At 37.9% G+C, this 22,430-nt stretch overlaps 1 protein-coding gene and 1 non-coding gene across 3 annotated transcripts in view; one reads left to right on the plus strand and one right to left on the minus strand.

Annotated features, from left to right (window-relative positions):
* The window catches only part of PIK3R3 (phosphoinositide-3-kinase regulatory subunit 3), a 72,796-nt gene that overhangs the window by 38,982 nt on the left and 11,384 nt on the right, over positions 1-22,430 (minus strand). The gene's annotated exons all lie outside the window — the stretch shown is intronic.
* LOC112314691 (small nucleolar RNA SNORA61) lies at positions 9,413-9,528 on the plus strand. Its single transcript, XR_002975823.1, has one exon. It is a non-coding gene; the product is annotated as a small nucleolar RNA SNORA61 (small nucleolar RNA).

Below are 22,430 nucleotides of genomic sequence, written 5' to 3' on the forward strand. Positions count from 1 at the left end.
ACATCCCCGTAACTATTCTGTAACTACCAATTTGTCCTTCTAAATCCCTTCACCTTTTTCACCCATCTCCCCAACTCATCTCTCATCTGGCAATCGTCAAAATGTTCTCTGTATCTAAGTCTGTTTCTGTTCCGCTCATTCATTTGTTTTTTAGATTACATCTGACATTTGTCTTTCTCTGATTTATTTCACTCAGCACAATACCCTCTAGGTCCACCCCTATTGCCGCAGATGGCAAGATTTCATTCTTTTTTATGGCTGAGTCACGTTCCATCATATTTATGCACCACTTCTTTAACCACTCATCTACTGCTGGACAATTAAGGATGTATATGTCTTTTTGATTTAGTGTTTTGGGTTTTGGGGGATAAATACCCAGAAGTGGAATTGCCAGGTCCTTCTCTGTCTCTTGTTATAGTCTTTGTTTTAAAGTCTATTTTGTCTGGTTTAAGTATTGCTACCCAAGCTTTTTTGTTTTGGTTTCCATTTTTCATGAAATATCTTTTTCCATCCCTCTACTTTCAGTCTGTGTGTCTTTTGATCTGAAGTGAGTCTCTTGCGGACAGCATATGTAAAGGTCTTGTTTTATTATCCATTCAGCCACCACATGTCTTTTGATTAGAGCACTTAATCCATCTGCATTTAAAGTAATTGTTGATAGATATGTAGTTACTGCCATATTATTGTTAATATTTTTTATTCTCCTCCTCCTCCCTCCTCCTTTCCCTTCCTCCTCCTTTTCCTTCTTCTTCTTAATGACCCTTTAACATTTCATGTAATACTGTTTGGTGGTGATGGACTCCTTTAACTTTTCTTGTCTGGAAAACTCCTTATCTGTTCTTTGATTTTTAAACGATAGTTTTGCTGGGTAGAGTAATCTTGGTTGTAGAACCTTACTTTTCATCACTTTGAATACTTCCTGCAATCCCTTCTGGCCTACAAAGTTTCTGTTGATAAATGAGCCAACAGTATTAGGGGAGCTCCCTTATAGGTAACTAACTGCCTTTCTCTTGCTGTTTTTAAGATTATCTTTAACCTTTTGCTTTTTAATTACAATGTGCCTTGCTGTGGGCCTCTTCGGGTTCATCTTGTTTGGGACTCTCTGCACTTCTTGGACTTGTATATCTGTTTCCTTCACCAGGTTAGGGAAGTTTTCTGTCATTATTTCTTGAAATAGTTCTCAATTTCTTGCTCACTCTTTTCTCCTTCCCGCAGCCCAATGATGTGAATGAAGTATGCTTGAAGTTGTCCCAGGGGCTCCTTACACTCTCCTCATTTTTTAATTCTTTTTTCTTTTAGCTGTTCAGGTTGGTTGTTTCCTATTTCCTCATATTCCAAATTGCTAATTTGATTATCTGCTTCATCTACTCCAGTGTTGATTCCATGTAAATTATTCATTTCAGTTATTGTATCTTTCATTACTGACTGGTTATTTTTTTATAGTTTCCAAGCCCTTTTTTATGCTGTTGAAGTTCTCACCCAAGGAACTTAGTGAGCGTCCTTATAACCATTGTTTTGAACCCTGTACCTGATAAATTGTCTCCATTTCATTTAGCTCTTTTTCTGGAGATTTCTCCTGTTCTTTCATCTGGGATCTGTTTCTTTTTCTCCTCATTTTGGCTGCTTCCCTGTGTTTGTTTCTATGTATTAGGTAAAGTTGCTACATTGCCCAGACTTGGTAGAGTGGCCTTATATAGTAGGTGTCCTGTAGGTCCCAGTGGCACACCTCCCCAGTTACCTGAGCTAGGAGCTCCAAGTGTGCCCTGTGTGAGCTGAATGCACTGTCTCATTGTACTTGAGCCATGATTGGTGTTGGCATGTTACATGGAAGGATTGCCCCCCAGGACCAATCAGCTGTGAGGGCTGGCTGTGAATATCATAAAGGAGCTGCTTGTTCAGGGCCTGACCCCACAGAGCAGGACTAGCTTCACTGGGGCTTTGGTGCCCACCGAGTCTACCCCTCCTGTCACTGGTGGAGGTGATTAGGTTGTAATCCAGCGTGATCTAAAGCTGTTGACTAGGTGCACTGGCTCTGGGGTCTCCTGGGGTGTGCAAGGTCAGCGACTACCTGTGCCCTGCCCAGGACCACCTGGAATGAGCTACAGAGCGATCTGCAGATGGCCATTTGTGCTGGTCTTGAAGGTGCCCAGGAGAGGACCCCAAGCTGCAAACTGAGGCTGGCTGCTGCTAGTGCCAGGTCTGGTGCCACTTAGCAAGAGGTACTGGATAGGCACAGGCCAAATACTGCTTATTTGAGAGATTTTAGGGAAGTCCAAAGCATGATCCAGGAGAGGCCTTTTGTTTGAAAAGCCACTGAAAATAGTTTGGGTGGGCCCAAAAGTTGAGTGGGGTGGGGTCTCAGGGAATCATTGCGGGAGGCAGCTAACAGTGTCAGCCAGGTTCATGGAGACTCAAAAGACTCAGATACGGCACCAGCCTGCTCTGCCAGCATTTCTGTCTGAGAGAAAGCTGCCCCTCCAGCCCTAGTCCTGAAGCCAGACACTTCAGTTCCTCCCCATTTTTTCCTGGTGCCTTTTGAGCTGCTGCCCCAGTGCTGGAGCTCAGAGCAAGTGAGTCCAAATAAGTCTGTACATGGGCTCTTTAAGAGGAACACCTGGGACTCCAGGAGCCCACTGACTCACTCAGCCACAATCCCTCTGGTCTTTACAGCTAAAAGTAATGGGGATTTCTCTTCCCAACACTGACAGCCTAGGAGGGGCTGAGACCCCTTGCTCCTTAGTGGGGATCTCCACAGCTGAGACACCCCTCTCAATTTTTAACCACTAGATGTGGGCATAGGGCAAGCCTATTCCATGCCTATGCCCCTCCTATCAGTCTTGATGTGGCTTCTTCTTTATATCTTTATAGTTACAGGACTTCTGTTCAGCTAGAATTCAGGCAGTTCTGAAGGATGGTTGTTCTGTAACTTAGTTGTAAGTCTGATGTGGTTGTAGGAGGATGCGAGTACCACATTTATCTATGTCACCATCTGAACCAGAACTTCTTTTCTCTTCTTATAAAGCACTAACTTATAATTTGAAACAGATGCCTGAAAAAACTTAACAGTCTCTCAAAAGACAATGTAGCCCTGACCAGTATAGCTCAGTTGGTTGGGCATCATCCCACAAAGCAAAGGCACACCAGTTCAATTCTCAGTCAGGGCACATGCCTGGGTTGCAGGTTCTGTCCTGGTTGGGGCACATACAAGAGGTAACTGATCAATGTTTCTCTTTTACATCAATGCTTCTCTCCCTCTCTTTCTCCCTCCCTTTCCCTCTCTCTAAAAATAAATAAATAAAATCTTTTTAAAAAAGACAGTATGGCTTTCCTTCCCAAATTATTCAGCCCATATGCCATCAGGTGGGGCTGGTCATAAGGGCCAAGAATTGGTGTCTGAGCCTAAAGTAGCTGAGGGAGGTCTATGTCCAAGCAGGAGGGCAGAAACACAGTACAGGATCTCAGAGCTTGATCAGGGTGAGGGGGAGATCCTCATGGGGACAACCCGGCAAGGGGTGATGAAGAAGCTAGTGAAGTAAGAAGGGCAGTGGCACAGGGCCCAGGTAGCACAGTATTGGAGACCAAGACAATAAGGACACAGCCCATGGAGGTATGCATCTCAACATAGTGGGGCCAAGCCAGAGAAGGGTAAAGAGTTTCTACTTAGGTGGAGGATGGGAGATGGCAGACAGAATGCAGCAATAGCTATGAGGCTGGGTACATAAAAAGATGAATCAATGAAGTAAAACCATTAAAGATAACAGAAGCCAGGTTTCTCACAATCTAAAAAAGAAAAGTTACAAATATAGAAAGGTAAAAAACTAGAATGAACTCTTAGTTTGGACTAGAATTCCAGCTATTGATGTGAACTCATGGATTTGACAGACGAAAATGTGTAAATTTATAGGGAATACAACTGTTCCACAGTTCTGTCCCTTGAGAGGTCCAGGGATCAACAACACTCCAATACGCACACCCAACAGGCATTCAGATCTTGTTTTCTAATGCCATTCTCCATTAAAAGGCGCCAGGGCTCTTTGGAGAAATGGCTGATTCCAGGGCTGGAGTAGAGCAAGTGCCAAATAATCTGGAGCAAATCACGTCAAAAAGTAAGCAACTGCTCAAAGAATGAGGGGGCATGACAAAAGAATAAAGAATCCAGCTTGAACAGTTCCCACTACCAAATCTGGAAAAACTAGAGCATTAATACTAATAATGGCAGTAAGGGGATATAAACCATTAAAAAAATAGGAATCTATGTACTCATGTAGATATAAATAAATGAAAAAAATGAAAGACTGATGATTAATTATATAACCTCAGAAGGCCTTCCCACAAAATATTTGTCAAAAAATTAAAAAGGACAGCCACAGAAGAGGGTATGGGGGGATAAATGGTAATGGGAAAAATACAATAAAACAATTAGAAAGACTAATATAACAGTGGAGAAGCCTGGCAAACACCACCTTAATCAAGTAATCAAGGTTAATACCACCAGTAATGATGAAATTCATGGGCTCTCCAACAGGATGCACTGAGAAGGACACAACATCACTCCTGTGATAATCCTGCCAAATATGCATAAACTGAATCTAATCAGGAGGAAACATCAGACAAACCACAACTGACATTCTACAAAATAACTGGCCTATAATCTTACAAAATGTCAAAGTCGTAAAAGTCACAAGAAAGACTGAGGAACTGTTCCAGATTGAAGACTAGAGAATCATGACAATTAAATGCAATGTGTGACTCTAGACTGAATTCTTGCTATAAAGGACATTGGTACAATGGACGAAACCCAAATCCAAGAATGCCAATCCAAGATGTCAGTAATGCACCAATGTTAATTTTCCGATTATGATGGTTGTATTGAGGTCATAGGAGAATGTTCTTGATTGTGAAAATGCAAAAGTGGTCATCATGTTGGCAACTTACTCTCAGTGGTTCGAGAAAATTAAGTTATTGTTACTGTTCTTGCAACTTTTCTATCAGTTTGAGACTTTCAAAAAAAAATGTTAAAAACAATATTGAGGGAAAAGGGGAACAATATGAATATGTTCTTCAAAACAGAAACTCTTTACTGTCAAATGATTTTAAACAAAGATGTCAAGCAATTAAATTGTGAAAAACTAGTTTTTTTAACAAACGGTTCTAACACGACTAAATATCCACATGCAAAAAAATTGTAGTTGGATCCCTATCTCACACTGTATACAAAAATTGACACAAAATGCACCAAAGTCCACCCTGGCTGCTGTGGGTCAATGCATTGAGTGCCAGCCTGTAAACCAAAGGGTCACTGGTTTGATTCTCAGTCAGGGCACATGCCTGAGCAGCGGGCCAGGTCCCCAGTAGGAGGAACGCAAGAGGCAACCACACATTGATGTTTCTCTCCCTCTTTTTCTCCCTCCCTTTCCCTCTCTAAAATAAGTAAATAAAATCTTTTAAAAATGAACCAAGGTCCTAAATGTAAGAGCTAAAATTATAAAATTATAGAAGAAAATAGGCCTAAATCTTAAACACCTTGTATTAGGCAATGGTTTGAGCCAAGACAAATATGGCTCAAAAGAAAAAACATATCAAAACTCAAAAAACAGAACTAAGTGACCAAGAGATAGGCAATCTATCAGATGCAGAGTTTAAAACATTGGTAATTGGGATGCTCACACAAGTGGTTGAGTATGGTCACAAAATAGAGGAAAAAGTGAAGGCTATACAAAGTGAAATAAAGAAAAACATACAGGGAACCAACAGTGAAGGGAAGGAAACCAGGACTCAAATCAACAGTTTGGAACAGAAGGAAGAAATAAACATTCAATAGGAACAGAATGAAGAAACAAGAATTCAAAAAAAATGAGGAGAGGCTTAGGAACCTCCGGGACAACTTTAAACATTCCAACATCCGAATCAAAGGGGTGCCTGAAGGAGAAGAGGAAGACCAGGAAATTGAAAACTTATTTGAAAACATAATAAAAGAGAACTTCCCAATCTGGCAAAAGAAATAGACTTCCAGGAGGTCCAGGAAGCCCAGAGAATCCCAAAGAAGTTGGACCCAAGGAAGCACACACCAAGGACATCATAATTACATTACCCAAGGTTAAAAATAAGGAGAGAATCTTAAGAGTAGCAAGAGAAAAGAAGACAGTACCCTACAAAGGCATTCCCATATGACTATCAGCTGACTTCTCAAAAGAAACCTTACAGGCAAGAAGGGGCTGGAAAGAAGCATTCAAAGTCATGAAAGGCAAGGACCTACATTCAAGATTACGTATCCAGCAAAGGTATTTAGAATGGAAGGGCAGATAATATGCTTCCTAGATAAGGTCAAGTTAAAGGAGCTCATCCTCACCAAGACCTTATTATATAAAATGTTAAAGGGACTTGTCTAAGAAAAAGAAGATCAAAAATACAAACACTAAAATGACAACAAACACAACTATCAACAACTGAACCTAAAGAAACAAAAACAGAGACGAACTAAGCAAACAGCTAGAACAGGAAAAGATTCACAGAAATAGAGATCACATGGAGGGTTATCAGTGGAGAGAGGGAGAGGGGAGGATGGGGTGAAAGGTACAGGGAATAAGAAGCATAATTGGTAGGTACAAAATAGACAGGGGGAGGTTAAGAATAGTATGGGAAATGGAGAAGCCAAAGAACTTATATGTACGACCTATGGACATGAAATAAAGGGAGGAATGCTGGTGGGAGCAGGGTGTAGGGCAGAAGGAAATAAAGAGGAGAAAAAAATGGGACAACTGTAATAGCATAATCAATAAAATATACTTAAAAAAAAATTGTTGGTTCGATTCCCAGTCAGGACTCATACCCAAGTTGTAGGTTTAATCCCAGGTTGGGGCGTGTGTGAGAGGGCAGCCAATTGATGCTGCTCTCTTACATCAATGTTTGTCTCTCTTTCTCTCTCTCTAAAAGCACTGAAAAAATATGCCCTAGGGTGAGGATTTAAAAAAAAAGTATAATATCCTCAGAAATATGAAAGGAAATACTGCATCTATGAAACACAAACAAGATCTATAATAAAGTAACATTAAAGAATAATATCCCTTTTATATTAAAACTATAATAGGGTTTAAAAAAAATCAATTGACAAACTGGTAGATAAATTTGAGGCAATCTCCCAGAAGGGAAAAGAATACATACAGGAAAACAAATTTTGAGGATAAACTCACAAGATCTAATATTGAACTAAGAAAAGTTCCAGGAAACAGGAAAAAAAAAAAAACATTTAAAATAAATAAGAATAAGTCCTGACTGGCGTGGCTCAGTGGTTTGGGCGTCTGCAAACTGAAAGGTCGCCATTTTGGATTCCTGGTCAGGGCGGGTGCGGGATTTGGGCACCAGGTCCCTGGTTGGGAGTATGCAAGAGGCAACTGATTGATGTTTCTGTCTCACATTGATGTTTCTTTTCCTTTCTTTCTCCCTCCTGTCCCCTCCCTCTAAAAATAAATAAATAAAATCTTTAAAATACATGAATAGAAAATCTTCAGGAATGAGACATATATTTCCAGAGTGAAAGTGCCCAGAGTATCCCACACAATGAATGAAAAAGACCCACATCGATGCATGTCTATGTGGAATTTCACATCAAAGGTAGAGAGGTGGTCCTACACTCCATCTACCACAAGGGGGGGAAAGGTCACAAAGGACTGAGGCCAGAAATGTCTTTAGATTCTTCAACAGCAACACTAGAAACTAAGCATACTGGAAAAAAAACCCTTCAATTTCTGATGGAAAATGATTTTTCAAACTAAAATTATATAGCCTATCAAATTATTATGTACATATGAAGGTAAAACTGACATTTTCAGTCATACAAAGTCTCAAACAACTTAACTCTTGACACACTTTCTTAGGAAGCTCCTGAAGGATGATTCTACCACAATGAAGAAATAAACCTAGGAAAGAAATGGTGGATTCAGGAAAATGGAAGCCCGCACAGGAAAGAAACAAAGGCAATCCCCAGGATAATGGTGACTGGAAGTACCAGGATGACAGTTGAAAACAATAGTTGGGATTCTAGCAAGAGAATGAAGGGTGACTTAGGGGATATGTTGAAAGAAAAAAATAAATAAAAATGATAGATTATCCTTTTCAATGAGGCAGCAGAGCAGCCTCCCTAGCGGATGCAGAGATGCAGATCTTTGTCAAGACCCTGACTGGCAAGACCATCACCCTGGAGGTTGAGTCCAGTGACACCACTGAGACGGTCAAAGCTGAAACCCAAGACAAGGAGGGCAGTGTCTGATTTTTGCAGGCAAACAGCTGTAGAATGGCTGCAATCTCTCAGACTACAATATTCAGAAAGAGTCCACCCTACACTTGGTGCTTCACCTGTGGGGTGGCATCATCAGGTCCTCCCTCCACCAGCTTGCCCAGAAGTACAACTGTGACAAGATGATCTGCCACAAGTGTTACGCCCACCTGCACCCCCACACTGTCAACTGCTGCAAGAAGTACAGCCATCTCACCAAAATGGTGAGTATAACATATTATTTAAATGAGGTTTTAATTTGCATTTCCATGATGACTAACGAGACTGAACACTTTCTCACATCTATGGGGTTTTTGTGTTTCCTCCTCTATGAATTTCCAGTCTGCTATCTTTTTATTACCATCATTGATTTATAAAATATTCTTTATACATCTGGGTATCAATCCTTTTTAGTTACATGTTATGCAATCATATTCTCCCAGATGGTATTTTTCCTTTCACATTTTCTTTTAATAACTGAACATTTTTTATTTGGATCTACACAGATTTACCACTCTTTACTTTAAAATTCAAATTTCAAATTCTACTGAAGAAATTCTTCCTTACCTTCCCTATCCTGATAACATAAAAATATTCTTCCATATTTTTTCTAAAAGTTTTATTTTTTATATTTACATCTTTAATTATTAGGAACTTATATATACAGTGTGAAAAGAAACTGCATTTTATTATTTTCCTAAGAGATAACCAATTACCTATTGCATTACCTTACTGTTTAGCAGGTCCATAATTTCCTCACTCGCCTGAAAAGCTCTCACTATCATATATTAAGTTTCCTTATATGAAGGGGTTCAGTTTCTGGCTTCTTTATTCTGCTCCACTTGTTGGTCTATTTTGTGCCCAATTCCACATTGTTAATTAGTATGGCTTTATAAGTCATGCTATATGAAAGAGTAAATTCTTACAATTTTTCTTGGCAATTTGCTATTCTATATAAATTTTGGACAGAGCTTGTCAAGTTATATGAAATACCCTTATCATTATAATAGAATTGTACTAAACTCATAAATTAACTTATAAAAAACTAATGTGCTCATGATGTTGAGTCTACATATTCACTAATACGGTACCTCAACTTACTTAGATCTTCTCAAATACCTTTTAATAAAATTTCATTATTTTCTCCATTAAAAGTCATGTGCTCTGAACACTGGTCTTGGTGGTCGTAAAAGGAGGGAAAGTAATACTGAAGCTGGCCTCAAGCTCTGTAGCATGTGGGCTAGTTTCAAACAAGGCTAAAAAAAAAAGTCATGTGCATCTTTTGTTGATTTTTGTTCCTAGATACCTTTTCAATTGTTGCTGCTACTACAATAAATTATATCTTTTTTTAATTACATTTGTGCCCTGGCTGCAGTGGCTTGGCGGACTGAGTACTGGCCTGCGAACCAACAGGTTGCCGGTTCAATTCCCAGTTAGGGCACAGGCCTAGGTTGTGGGCCAGGTCCCCCACTGGGGGCATACAAGAGGTAACCAATCAATGTATCTCCACACATCAATGTTTCTCTCCCTCTCTTTCTCCCTTCCTTACCGTCTCTCTAAAAACAAATAAATAAAATCTTTAAAAATAAAAAATTAAAAAAATAAAATTACATTTGTTGTGAAAACATATCAAGTGTCCATCAACAGATCAATGGATATACAAAATGTGGGTACATACATATAATGGAATATTATTCAGCCATAAAAAGAAATAAAGTTCTGACAGATGCTACAATATGGATAAACCTTAGAAACATTATTCTAAGTGAAATAAGCCAGACACAAAAGGTCAAAAATTTATGATTCCACTTATACAAAATACCTACAACAAATTCATAGTTATTTTTCTAGATTCATAAAGAGTCTATGTAAAGTTATTATTTTCCAGAAATGTTTGATAGAACTCACTATAAAACTATGTGAGTCTGATTAGCATGGCTACTATAAAATAAATAACAAGTGTGAGGATCTGGAGGAATTGGAACCCTGTTGCACTGTTGGTAGGATTGTAAACTGGTGCAACCGCTATGGAAAACAGTGTGGCAGTGCCTCAAACAATAGAAACTAGGAATACCATATGATCCCAACGTGGGCATATAGCCCAAAGAATGGAACGCGGGGTATCCAAGAGATACCTGGACATCCATGTTCATAGCAGCACTATTCACAATAGCCGCAAGTGGAAACAACCAAATTTCTACTAACAAATGAATAAATAACCAAAATACTGCATATATACAAAATGGAGTATTAGTCAATCTTAAAAAGGAAGGAAATCCTGTCACATGCTACCATATAGATGAACCTTTAGGACATTATATTATCTGAAATAAACTAGTCAGGAAAAGACAAACGTAATGATTCCACTAAAGTGGTCCAATTCATAGAAACAAAAAGTGGAATGGTGGTTACCAGGGGCTGAGAGGAAGAAGAAAAGGGAGTTGTTTAATGGGTATAATTTGCAAGATGAAAAAGTTCTGGAAATATGTTCCACAATAATGTGACTATGCTTAACACTACTAAATTGTAAATTTTATGAGATTTTAAAAATCACAATAAGAAAACTGTATGGGCCTACAATTGTTTTCAATTTCTTTTATGGTAAAAGACTATAAAGACTTTCAATTTCTTCTCAAGTCAGTTTTGGTTGTTTTTAAAGTATGCTTTACCCTATTGAAGCTATATTTTCAGAGTTCATTAAATTGTCTGTTTTATCTTTACTTCTTTGTAGTTACCAAATAAAGACATAGTTCATTAGATATGTATTTGATCTACACGAGACAATTACAATGGTGACTACTTCTTATAGAAACTTACAGATGGAAATTATAGGCATCTCCAAATATAAAACTAACAAAAAATAAATCCACACATGGCAATCCTTATGAGTAAAGTGAGATCATTCTTAATAAATCTTTTCTAGTATATTTTTAGATTCCTTAATTTACGGTTTTTATATTCAAATGTTTGTCACTAAAACCATAGAATAGCCCTGGCTGGTGTAGCTCAGTGGATTGAGCACTGGCTGCGAACCAAAGTGTTCAGTGAACTGCGAACGCCAGTTCAATTCCCAGTCAAGGCATATACTTGGGTTGCAGGCCGGGTCCCCAGTAGGGGGCATGTGAGAGGCAACCACACATTGATGTTTCTCTCCCTCTTTCTCCTTCCCTTTCCCTCTCTCTAAAATAAATAAATGAAATCTTAAAAAAAAAAAACCCATAGAATAAAAGTGTCAAGACTACAGAAAAAGGTAAGTGGAAATTTAAACTACAGTAGTCCCCGCTTTACCTCCAAGGATGCATTCCAAGATGCCCAGTGGATGCCCAGAGAGTAACAAACCCTATGTACATTATATTTTTCCCTATATTTCCCTACCTATGATAAAGTTTAATTTATAAATTAGGTACAGTAAAAAATTAACAATAGCAAAATAGAACAATTATAACAATATACTGTAGTAAAAGTTATGTGAATATAATCTTTCTCTCAAACTATCTTATTATACTATACTCACCCTTCTTGTAATGTGAGATGATACAATGCCTATATGATGAGATCAAGTGAAGCGAATGACATAGGCATCGTGATGTAGTGTCAGGCTACTGTGAGGATTACGTGAACACAAACACTGCGGAAACACCACAATCAGCCTGAAAACCACGACAGCTACTAAATGACTAATAGGTAGGTAGTAAACAGAATGTGGAAGAGCTGGACAAAGAGATGATTCCCATCCTGGGCAGGATAAAGTCAGACAGCATGAGATTTCATTATGCTACTTGGAACCGTGCAAAATTTTAAACTTATTTCTAGAATTTTCCATTTAATATTTTGGACCACAGCTGACCATGGGTAACAAACCATGGAAACCAAAACCACAGATAAGGAGAAACTACTGCCATATCCTTAAAAAAAGTCCGTATTTCTGCCCATTCCAGCTCTGCATGAAAGAGCTGAATGCTTGGCTTTAGTGGCTTTTTAATCATTTCTAAAGAAGTGTTTTCTCCCAGTAACTATAGTAAAAATAACACTCAAATATAAATGACTGTGTAAGGGAGAAAACAATAGATAGATAGATAGATAGACAGATAATCACACAGATTTATACTTATATTTGAAACTTATTCTAGAAGGCCTACCAAGGAGTTCATGATTCAACTTGCAAAGTTAGCTAGAAGCCATTGTTTCTTCCATTATTTCTAAAGCAGTCTCAAATGTAATACACTAGAGATCTGGAAATCCCTAAAAAAGGGATCTGTATTGGGTCCCTTTATAATGTCTATGACAGCCTCGGTCTTTTCATTAAAAATAAGTAAGAGTAATGTTTTTTTTTTCCTTATCTGAGCAAAAGACTCCAGAAACAATATACCAGACTATTATAGAGAACCTTTTTTTTAATGTGAAAAAAGGAAATCAGAGACCCAAAAAATAGGAATATCCTACCCATCCTTCAAAGTCGAAGTTCAAATTATCATCTCCAAAGGCTTAGTTCCACCCTAGCCCACAACATCCCCTTTTCCTGAACTTCTAAAGTGTCACTCTTTTGATACTTAGTTATCTATTGCTCATATTATTATTCTCCTCTGTTGTCTTAACTGAAAAATAAAAATTGAGCAGTGTTTAGGGAAAATATTAAGAAAGAATGCATATATAAAACAATGCTTGATACTAACTATTCAATAAGTACTATAATAGTTATCTTCCTGCCATTTACCAAAGTAATGACTCTCAACAAGTCACCTGTGCTAAATTTCATTCTCTTCACCTGTAAGTGAAGATAATAATCCCTATCAAATTATTATGTGCAAATAGGGTGACCAATATTCTTTGGTTTTGAGAGTTATGTTTTCATCATTATGCCTAGAATATTATAGTTGATCATTACTAAACCTTTGTACAACACAGCACTTTTATTACCTTAACATTGTAAGTACTTGATAAACTCTTAATAAACCTAAATTTTAAGAGCTGCAAAATAGTTTTTGATATGTCATAATTTACTTAACGATTCCCTCCATTGTGCAGCAACCACTCTCCCATCAGTATCTCCACCCACCCCTCCTTGTTGTCCTTCTACCAGCAGACCCGCCCACAGATCTCCCAACCATGGGGAATCAATCTCACAACCTCCTTTCTCTGTTCCCATACCACAATTGCTGCGTTCTGCTGAAGAAATCACAAGCTGGGGATTTGTGCCACCACAAATCTATAAGTCCTTCATCTTAACTGAGATTAACTATCCTATTAGTTATTCATCTATATGCCTTTGATCAGTGACCTTTTCCATCCCACACAGTGTCCAGTGGCTACTCCAAATCTCAAGCCCGACACTATATATATATACCTCTTCTCTCACAACTGCCCTCCACCAGAAAAAAATCTGACCTCCCCCAATTTTCCAACCTACATTTTCTTCAAACCCATCTTCTTCCTACTAAGTATTAGACAACGGTATCCCTCCTTCTTCCCTAGGGTGATAATCCTTCCTGACCTCCAAACATAACCTTCCTTTGTCATCAAACCACACACACACATATACGCAACTTTATCTCTATTATCTCCACCAAAACATAACACATGTTCGATTCTTATATCATTTAAAAAAAAATCTGTTTCTCAGTTCCACATGTCCCTCTAGCTACCTCTCACTTATGCTTCACGGCAAGTTTTCTAAGACTGATCTATACTTGTCTCTATTTTTTCACCTCCCATTCACTCTTCAATCTACTGTTAATTTAATTTCTATCCCCTTCACTAAATATATGTTTTATTAATGTCTTCTCAGTAACAAAGTCCACCAGAAAATTTTCCTTTATTTTTTTGAAACTTTTCTGTCTTTATTTCATATAATCACTTTAAGTTTTACACTGTTAGCTATTTTTTTCTTTTTGACAATCTCACCCTGGGCTTCTCAGAGACCAATCTCCTTGTTCTTTTCCTACCTTCCCTGCTGTTTTTGAGCTTTGAATCTAATCATACTGGTATAACAAATTATGTTTCAAAAGTTCCCTACTACCTATCACGGTCTGGTTCCTGCTTACTCTTCTATGGTTATTTCCTATTAGTTTTCCACAGGCACCTTTCACCCAAGCCACACCAGAACACCCACAGCTCATCCCAACACACACTTTCTCATGCCTTTCTTTACATGGTTCCCTGTACCTCATAGAATGCCCATTTCTCCCTCTCCCCCAAACCCTCACACTACACTCCCTTACCCAGTTACTTTTTTTAAGACTCAGGTAGTATATAGATTTTTCCTTAAAACCTTCCCTCACATTTTTAGGCCTAATTATTAGCACCACCTCCTCTTTGATTTCACAAAGCTATTCTGAATCTTCTAATATAAAGCTTACTCATTATAGTTTAGCTGTTGACCTGTCTTTGTACTAAAACTATGAGCTTCTTGAGGACACACATTTTCTTATCTTTGTAGCTCCAGTGCTGAGTGTTTCACAGATATACGTGTTTCATGTGATAAATATTTGTTGAATTAGGTAATGCATGAAATGATCAGCATTTAGGCTTACCACAGAGAGGAAGTAAAGATGCAAGAATAATTAAGCTCAAAGAACAGCAGTGGAATTTTACTGAAGGCAGAAAAACAACCAACCAAAAAAGGTCAGCCTGGAGACAGAAACAAATTTTTTAATTTCCCATAGAAAAAGGTAAAATGAGCCATAGAAAAAGAATGATGATCAACCACACTATCTACAAGTATCAATTCATTACTTGTCTTATCCCAAAATCTTATCCATTCTGATCTTACAGCCAAACATAGACTAATCAGGTAGCTTCTAGCAAGTGAGATGTGCAGCTGCCTCTAGCAAAACCTCCAGCACAAGTCCCTCACCCTAACTTCTCTAACATTTCCCTATCACTATATCACAAGATCACTGACCTTCAGGAAAAGTGAGTACCTATTATACGCCAGATACTGAACTAGTATATGTATGTATAATGAAATAATTTGTATATGTGTGTGTATATGTATTTTATAATTCTTATAAAATATTTGTGAATTAAGTATTACTACTCCCACTTTATAGATCGGGACTGTTCAATGTCACACAGTTGTTAAGCAGGCCAATCTTCTAACAAAATACAATCCTCTTTTCTCTTGAAGCATCAACTATACCAAGGTATGACTTAAAAGCTTCCAGTGGTCTTTCAGGGACCCCTCATGTGTAAGGCTAACTCTAAGGTAGCCCTCTATGGCACATGTTATAGAATATTAAAAACTAAGATATGACCTTCACCAAGCTCATTTCTCTCCTAGTAAGGGCCCTCTCTCTTTTTAATTTTTTATAAGATTTTATTTATTTATTTAGAAAAAGGGAAGGAAGTGAGAATGAGAGGGAGAGACATTGATGTGTAAGAGATATATCGATTGGTTGCCTCTCACACACTCCCAACTGGGGACCTGGCCTGCAAACCCAGGCATGTGCCCTGACTGGGAATAAAACTGGTGACCTTTCGGTTCACAGGCTGGCACTCAATCCACTGAGCCACATCAGCCAGAGGGAGCCTTTCTTTTTTCTCTGTACTTCCAACTCTTCCCATCAAAGCCCCAGGGGGATAGTGAAAATTTTATTGTCAAATTTAGAGTCTGTGGTAGAGTGATAGTCCTCCAAAAATATCCACGTCCCAATCTCTGGAACCTGTGAATGTTATATAACATGGCAAAAAAAGACTTTGCAGATGTGATTAAGAATATTGAGACAAAAAGATTTTCTTGGATTACCCAAGTGGGCCAAAGAAACCACAAAGATCTTTATAAGACGGAGGCTGGAACATCAGTCAGAAAACGAGATTTGACAACAGAAACACAGAAGAGAAGGCAGAAAGAGGGAAGGGCTGGGTGGGGGAGAAAAAGAGAGAGAAAGGATGCAATGTGGCAGGCTGTGAAATGATGTAAGGGGTCAGGAGTCAAGGAATTCAGGCACCCACTAGAAGGAGGAGAGGGCAGGGAAACAGATTCTTTTCTAGAGCCATCAAAGGGAATACAGCTGTTGACAGCTTGATTTTAGGGCTTCTGATATCTACAACTGCAAAATAATAAATCTGTGTTGTTTTAAGCCACTATGGTAATTGGTTATGGCAGCAATAAGAAACTAATACAGAGTTTCTATTTATCAATGCCTGAAAGAAAGAGGGAACTCCAAGTTTATCTTCCTGAAGATTAATTGTTTTCAAATTTAACTTTAGTATCTATTCATAAATCTTTTCAAATGTACTTTTTAAACATTGTTTTTGCTACTTAATAGCAAACCTAGGACAAAAGTTGTCCATAATCCCATGATCAAATCTATGTTTTTATTTGATCATATTCTAATTCTTTTCCTTCACCATATTCTATTTTTAAATATTTGTAGTAATATCAAGGATTAAATTTTATAATCTATGTTTTTACCAGTAACACTCCATGAATTTTTTAAAATATATTTTATTGATTATGCTATTACAGTTGTCCCATTTCCCCCCCCTTTATTCCCCTCCACCCTGCACACCTGTCCCACCCACATTCCCCCACTCCTTAGTTCATATCCATGGGTCGTACATATAAGTTCTTTGGCTTCTCCATTTCCTATACTATTCTTAACCTCCCCGTCTATTTTCTACCTACCATTTATGCTACTTATTCCCTGTACCTTTTCCCCCTCTCTCCCTCTCCTACTCCCCCACTGATAACCCTCCATGTGATCTGCATTTCTGTGATTCTGTTCCTGTTCTAGTGGTTTACTTAGTTTATTTTTGTTTTTGTTATTTTTAGGTTCGGTTGTTAATAGCTGTGAGTTTGTTGTCATTTTACTGTTCATATTTTTTATCTTCTTTTTCTTAGATAGGTCCCTTTAACATTTCATATAATAAGGGCTCAGTGATGATGAACTCCCTACTCCCTTAACTTGACCTTACCTGGGAAGCACTTTATCTGCTCTTCTATTCTAAATGATATTTATCCATTCATCTGTCAGTAAATATTTGGGTTACCCTTCTCTTTGCCAGCTTCAGGTAAGTATCCTCTTCTACTCCTGCAGCATTTCAAAAATACTCCTGCCTTTAGGTCTTCGTAATTACTGTTCTCTGTACCTGTAATACCCTTCATTCAGCTATCTCCCCTCCCCTGACTCACTCCTTCCCTTTCTTTAGGCCTCTGCTCAAAATGTCACCTTAAGAGAAGATATTTGCAACATATGTTATAGACAAGGACTGATATCCAGGACCTGTAACTCCTAAGAAATCAGTAAGAGCCCTGGCTGGTGTGGCTCAGTGGATTGAGTGCCAGCCTGCAAACCCAAGGGTCAACGGTTAATTACCAGTCAGGGCACATGTCTGGGTTGCGGGCCAGTTGCCTGATGGGAGGTGTCAGAGGCAACCACCCATTGATGTTTCTCTCCCTCTCTTTCTCCCTCCAGTCCCCTCTCTCTAAAATAAAATAAATAAATAAAATCCTTTTAAAAAAAAGAAATAAAATAACACAACAAATAGAAAAATGAGCAAAAGATGAAAAGGCATTTAATAAAAAAGAATAACCCAAAGGCCAACTTATGAAAAGATGATCAACTTCATTAGGAATAAGGACACTGTAAATGAATTTAAACTACAATGAGATACCATTACACTTATGAGATTTCCAAAAATGTAAATGTCTGACAATACCTAGGGTTATTGCAAATGTAGAGTAATTCATGTACTAGTATGGAGGCAAATAGTTTGGCATTCTCTAGAAAAGCTGAAATATACATATTTTAGAATCTGGATAGATACACAGAATTCTGAATCCTAGATATGCCTTACAGAAATGCACTGATGTGAAAACAGGGCCTATATGAAAAAATGTTCATAGCAGCACTGTCCATAATAGCCAAAACAGAACTACTCAAATATCTATCAACCTTAGAAAATAACTGTGATATATAATACTATATGGCAATAAGGAAAAACTACAGTTAGGTGAAAACAGTATAGGTGGCACCATAATGCTGAACAAAAACACAAGAGAATACATATGTTATAACTCCACATATATCAATCCCAAACCAAGAAAAACTAAAATATATCATCTAGGAATGCAACTATAAAGAAAAACATGGTATTACTGTAAAAAGTCAAGTCAATGGTTACCTCTGGTGGGAATAAGGGGAATATAATTGGAAAGGGACTTTTTTGGCTTTTGAGAAGCTGAGTCTCTTCAACTTTAAGTGGTGGTTACATAGTTATTCACTTTCTATGAAGTCAGTAAACTGTGCATTTATATTTTATACACTTATTCATATGTATTTAATTTCACAATAACAAGGATAAATCACCAGTATCAATGAGGCCTCCTCTGACTACCCAAAATAAACAGTAATTCCTTCTCCACCCTCCATCCCCCTTAGCCAGGTTTTTTCTCTATAACACTTCACTGAACATAGAATATACATTTACTTCTTACTTTCTTTGTTGTCATTATTTTCTCCTGCATAAAGCAAGGACTTTGTTTTGTTCACTGCTATATATCCAACCATTAGAAGAGTACCTAGAATAAAATACACCTTTCTCCATGTTTATATAATCCTTAACAAAGATATAAAATAGTTTTTATTTTATAAAAATGAGATGTTATTAATAACTGGCTTGTCCTCCAGGTCAAGATATACGTATTTGCCTCACTCTCTTTGAGTTGCATAATAAATATTTCACAACATGCATAAGTGCATTACATTTTATATGTCCATACCCACTAGTGTTGGACATTCAGCCTATTTCTGATTTGTGCCATTAAAAACAATATTTCATACACATACTTTTACATGTTGATACTTTTATTTCTACAGATCAGATTTCCAGAAGAGGAATTCTGATACTACGAAATTTTCTAGAATGGCTGTATCAATTCATATTTCCACCATTCAAAACCTAAATCATAAGCCCTGGCTGGTGTGGCTCAGTGGATTTGAGTGCCAGCTTGCAAACCAAAGGGTCGCCGGTTCGATTCCCAATCAGGGCATGTGCCTGGGTTGCCAGGTCCCCAGTTGGAGGTGTGCAAGAGGCAACCACACATCAATGTTTTTCTCCCTCTCTTTCTCTCTTTCCCATCTCTCTAAAAATAAATAAATAAAATCTTTAAAAAACAAACAAACACACACCTAAATCATGAATCTTAAGAGTTAATTTTGGGGTATTAAATCTAACTCATGAATCTTAAGAGTTAATTTTCTTGTAATTTATGCCCACTTGCTTTCAAAAAGGATGGGGCAGCTTATATATCTAGAAATTTAATATGACCTCAGCAACTAATACCCTGGGTGCAATCAGGGTCCCACTGCAATCTCTCCCAAAACTTTAGGAACTCAGTATTTGATTTACTACCATCTGCTCTAGGTTTCAAAACGGGAAGCAGTAGAAACCACTCACCTTTCCACCCCTCGTAAAGCCTAAGGAAAAGAATCTCTCCAAAAAGAGAAAACCCGGGCCATTTCACCTCTGCCTCATTTTGATATAAGAGAATATATGATCCAAATCTGTCCTTGCTCCTTAATTGTGTCTCTCGGCTTATAGTATCACCATCTCCCACGCCAGAAAACTAAAATTCATTCTAGATTTTCATTTTTCTCGGGATAGTCTTTATGTCCCATCAATTCTACTTTTTAAACAACTCTCCTATTCACTCTCACTGCTACTACCTTAACTTAGGTTCTTGGGGAGTAGGGAGGAAGGAATAAGTTTTATATTTCCTCAATCAATTTTTTAAAATTTAAAAGTAAATAACTTCATTTAGAGAGAGGAAGGGAAAGAGAAACATCAATTTGTTGTTCCATTTATTTATGCCTTCATTGGCTGACTCTTAAATATATGTCCTGACCAGGAATCAAACCCACAACCTTGGCATATTGGGACGACACTCTAACCAACTTAGCTACCTGGCCAGGGTCATCCCATTTATTTTTTAAAAAATGATTAGAATATGAAGCAAAAATACAATCTCGGGTTACAAATATAAAGTACACATGAATGCTAAACTATGGATCAGTAGTTAAGACTGGCTAATACAATGTTTCTGTTGATGCAACAAAATTAAGTAAATTTATGGTGGAAATCTCCATGAGTACACCTGAATTCTGTGCAGAGTCCCCCGACCCCCACCCATAAATATTTTTTTACCTTGGGCTTTCGTAACATCTTTCATCTCTACTGAAATAGCCTCCTTATCAGTTTCCCTTCCTTAACCTTGCTCTCCTCCAATTTATTTTTCACTTTGCAACCAACAAATCTTTTCCCTACTTGAAATCAGTCAGTCAGTGGCTTCCCAAACTGCCCGCCAGATAAAATCCAACCTCTAAGTGTAGCATTCAAGGCCTTTCATTATTTGGCCCTCACCTACCTCTCCAGACTCATGTACCACCATTTCCCGCCACACACATTATGTTTCAAGAAAACTGAATTACTTATAGTTCCCAAAACATACCAATGTACTTTAACACCTCTGAGAATTTATCCAGGCTGTTACCTGTCCACTACCCCACCAGTAAACCAATAATTCACTCTCTGTTTATGCATTTTTCTATCACTATATTTAAAACATTCATTCAACCAATTACTTACTGAGCACTTCTATGTGCCAGAGACAATGCCAGATACTAGAGATCCAGCAGTTAATTATGGACTTAGTCCTTATCCTGATGAAATTTATAATCTAATGAGGACTAAAGACACTAAACAACCAATAATAAGTATGGTTACTATTATAAAGGGAGTAATAATACATTATATAATGGAAATGTGTATTAGATGATACTAGGAGAAAGGGAGGAAGTTATAAAAAGTACATCAAGCATTTGTTTACATGTGTGTATTCTTTAATTACAGTCTGATCTCTCTAAGGGATCATGCCATCTTTATATCACTAGCCAGGACAGTAAATAGTAATTTATAGTAATGTGCATTGACCATATTACAAAGATTATTACCTCCTGTACCACCATTAAAGCGAATGAGTAGGTCAACTCTACCCAAACCACACTGACTACAAATGGGGAAAGAATGGTTCCAAAGAAAAAATCAGGAAGCTGTCACCTAAGAGAGAAGGGAAGCTGGATAGGCAAAACAACAGTCCTTTCTAACGGACATTGTAATAATCTCAAAACGTATCTTGTTCATTCCCCACACTGGTAAGGAGTTTATGGGACTGACTCCTTCCCCAACTCGAGGAATACGCCCGGATTTGACACGGCGGTGGTTCTCAAAGTATGGTTTGCAGACTAGCCAAATCAGTAACATCTGGAAACTTGTTACAAATACAAATTCTTAGAATCTAACCCCAAAGCTACTGAATCAGGGCCTAGCAATCTGTGTTTTAAAAAATCCTCCAGGTGGTTCTGATGAACACTGAAATTTAAGAGCCATTGTACTAGATAGAGAAATCTATAATTAATAATAGCTCAAGCCCCAGCTGGTATTGCTCAGTTGGTTGGATAATTGTCCCATAACCGAAGGGTGGTGGGTTCAATTCCCAGTCAGGGCACATGCCTGGGTTGCAGGTTTGATTCTGGTTGGGGTGTGTTTGATCCCTAGTCCAGGAACATTTGGGAGGTAACCAATCGATGCTTCTCTCTCTCATTGGTATTTCTCTCTCTCTCCCTTCATCTCTCTAAAAGCAATAAAAAAATGTCCTCAGGTGAGGATAAATATAATAACAGTTCAAGGAATTCAGCTTTTAAGACAGTGATCCTTTGGAACACAAGTACAGTCTACTGTCAAGCTCAGGATTTTTGTTATATTTGTGAAAAGCATCCTTTTCCTCCCCCAGAAATGAGGAAACATGTAATCAGAGGAGCCAAAAGCAGTCATCTTGTACTACCAGGGAATCCAGACTGAGAAAAAAGCTCATGGAGGGGAGAGCCAAGAGAAAAGTAGAGAAACAGGGCCAAAGGCTAAGAGTCTTAATCAAACCAGGCCAGGGACCCTCATTCCCTTTGGAATTTTGAATTACATGAATTTATAAATTCTCTTTGTTTAACCAATTTGAGTTGGTCTATTTGTTATTGCACTGAGGTACCTTGATATCCACTACACCAAGTTACACATCCATCCCCAAATACCATAGAGAATACTAAGAAATACTGTTTAGTCAACTGTCTAGCCTCTCTCTAATTAAGGTTGGCATATTTAGCAG

This window comes from Desmodus rotundus, chromosome 3 (assembly GCF_022682495.2).
Source record: "Desmodus rotundus isolate HL8 chromosome 3, HLdesRot8A.1, whole genome shotgun sequence".
Taxonomy (NCBI): domain Eukaryota; kingdom Metazoa; phylum Chordata; class Mammalia; order Chiroptera; family Phyllostomidae; genus Desmodus; species Desmodus rotundus.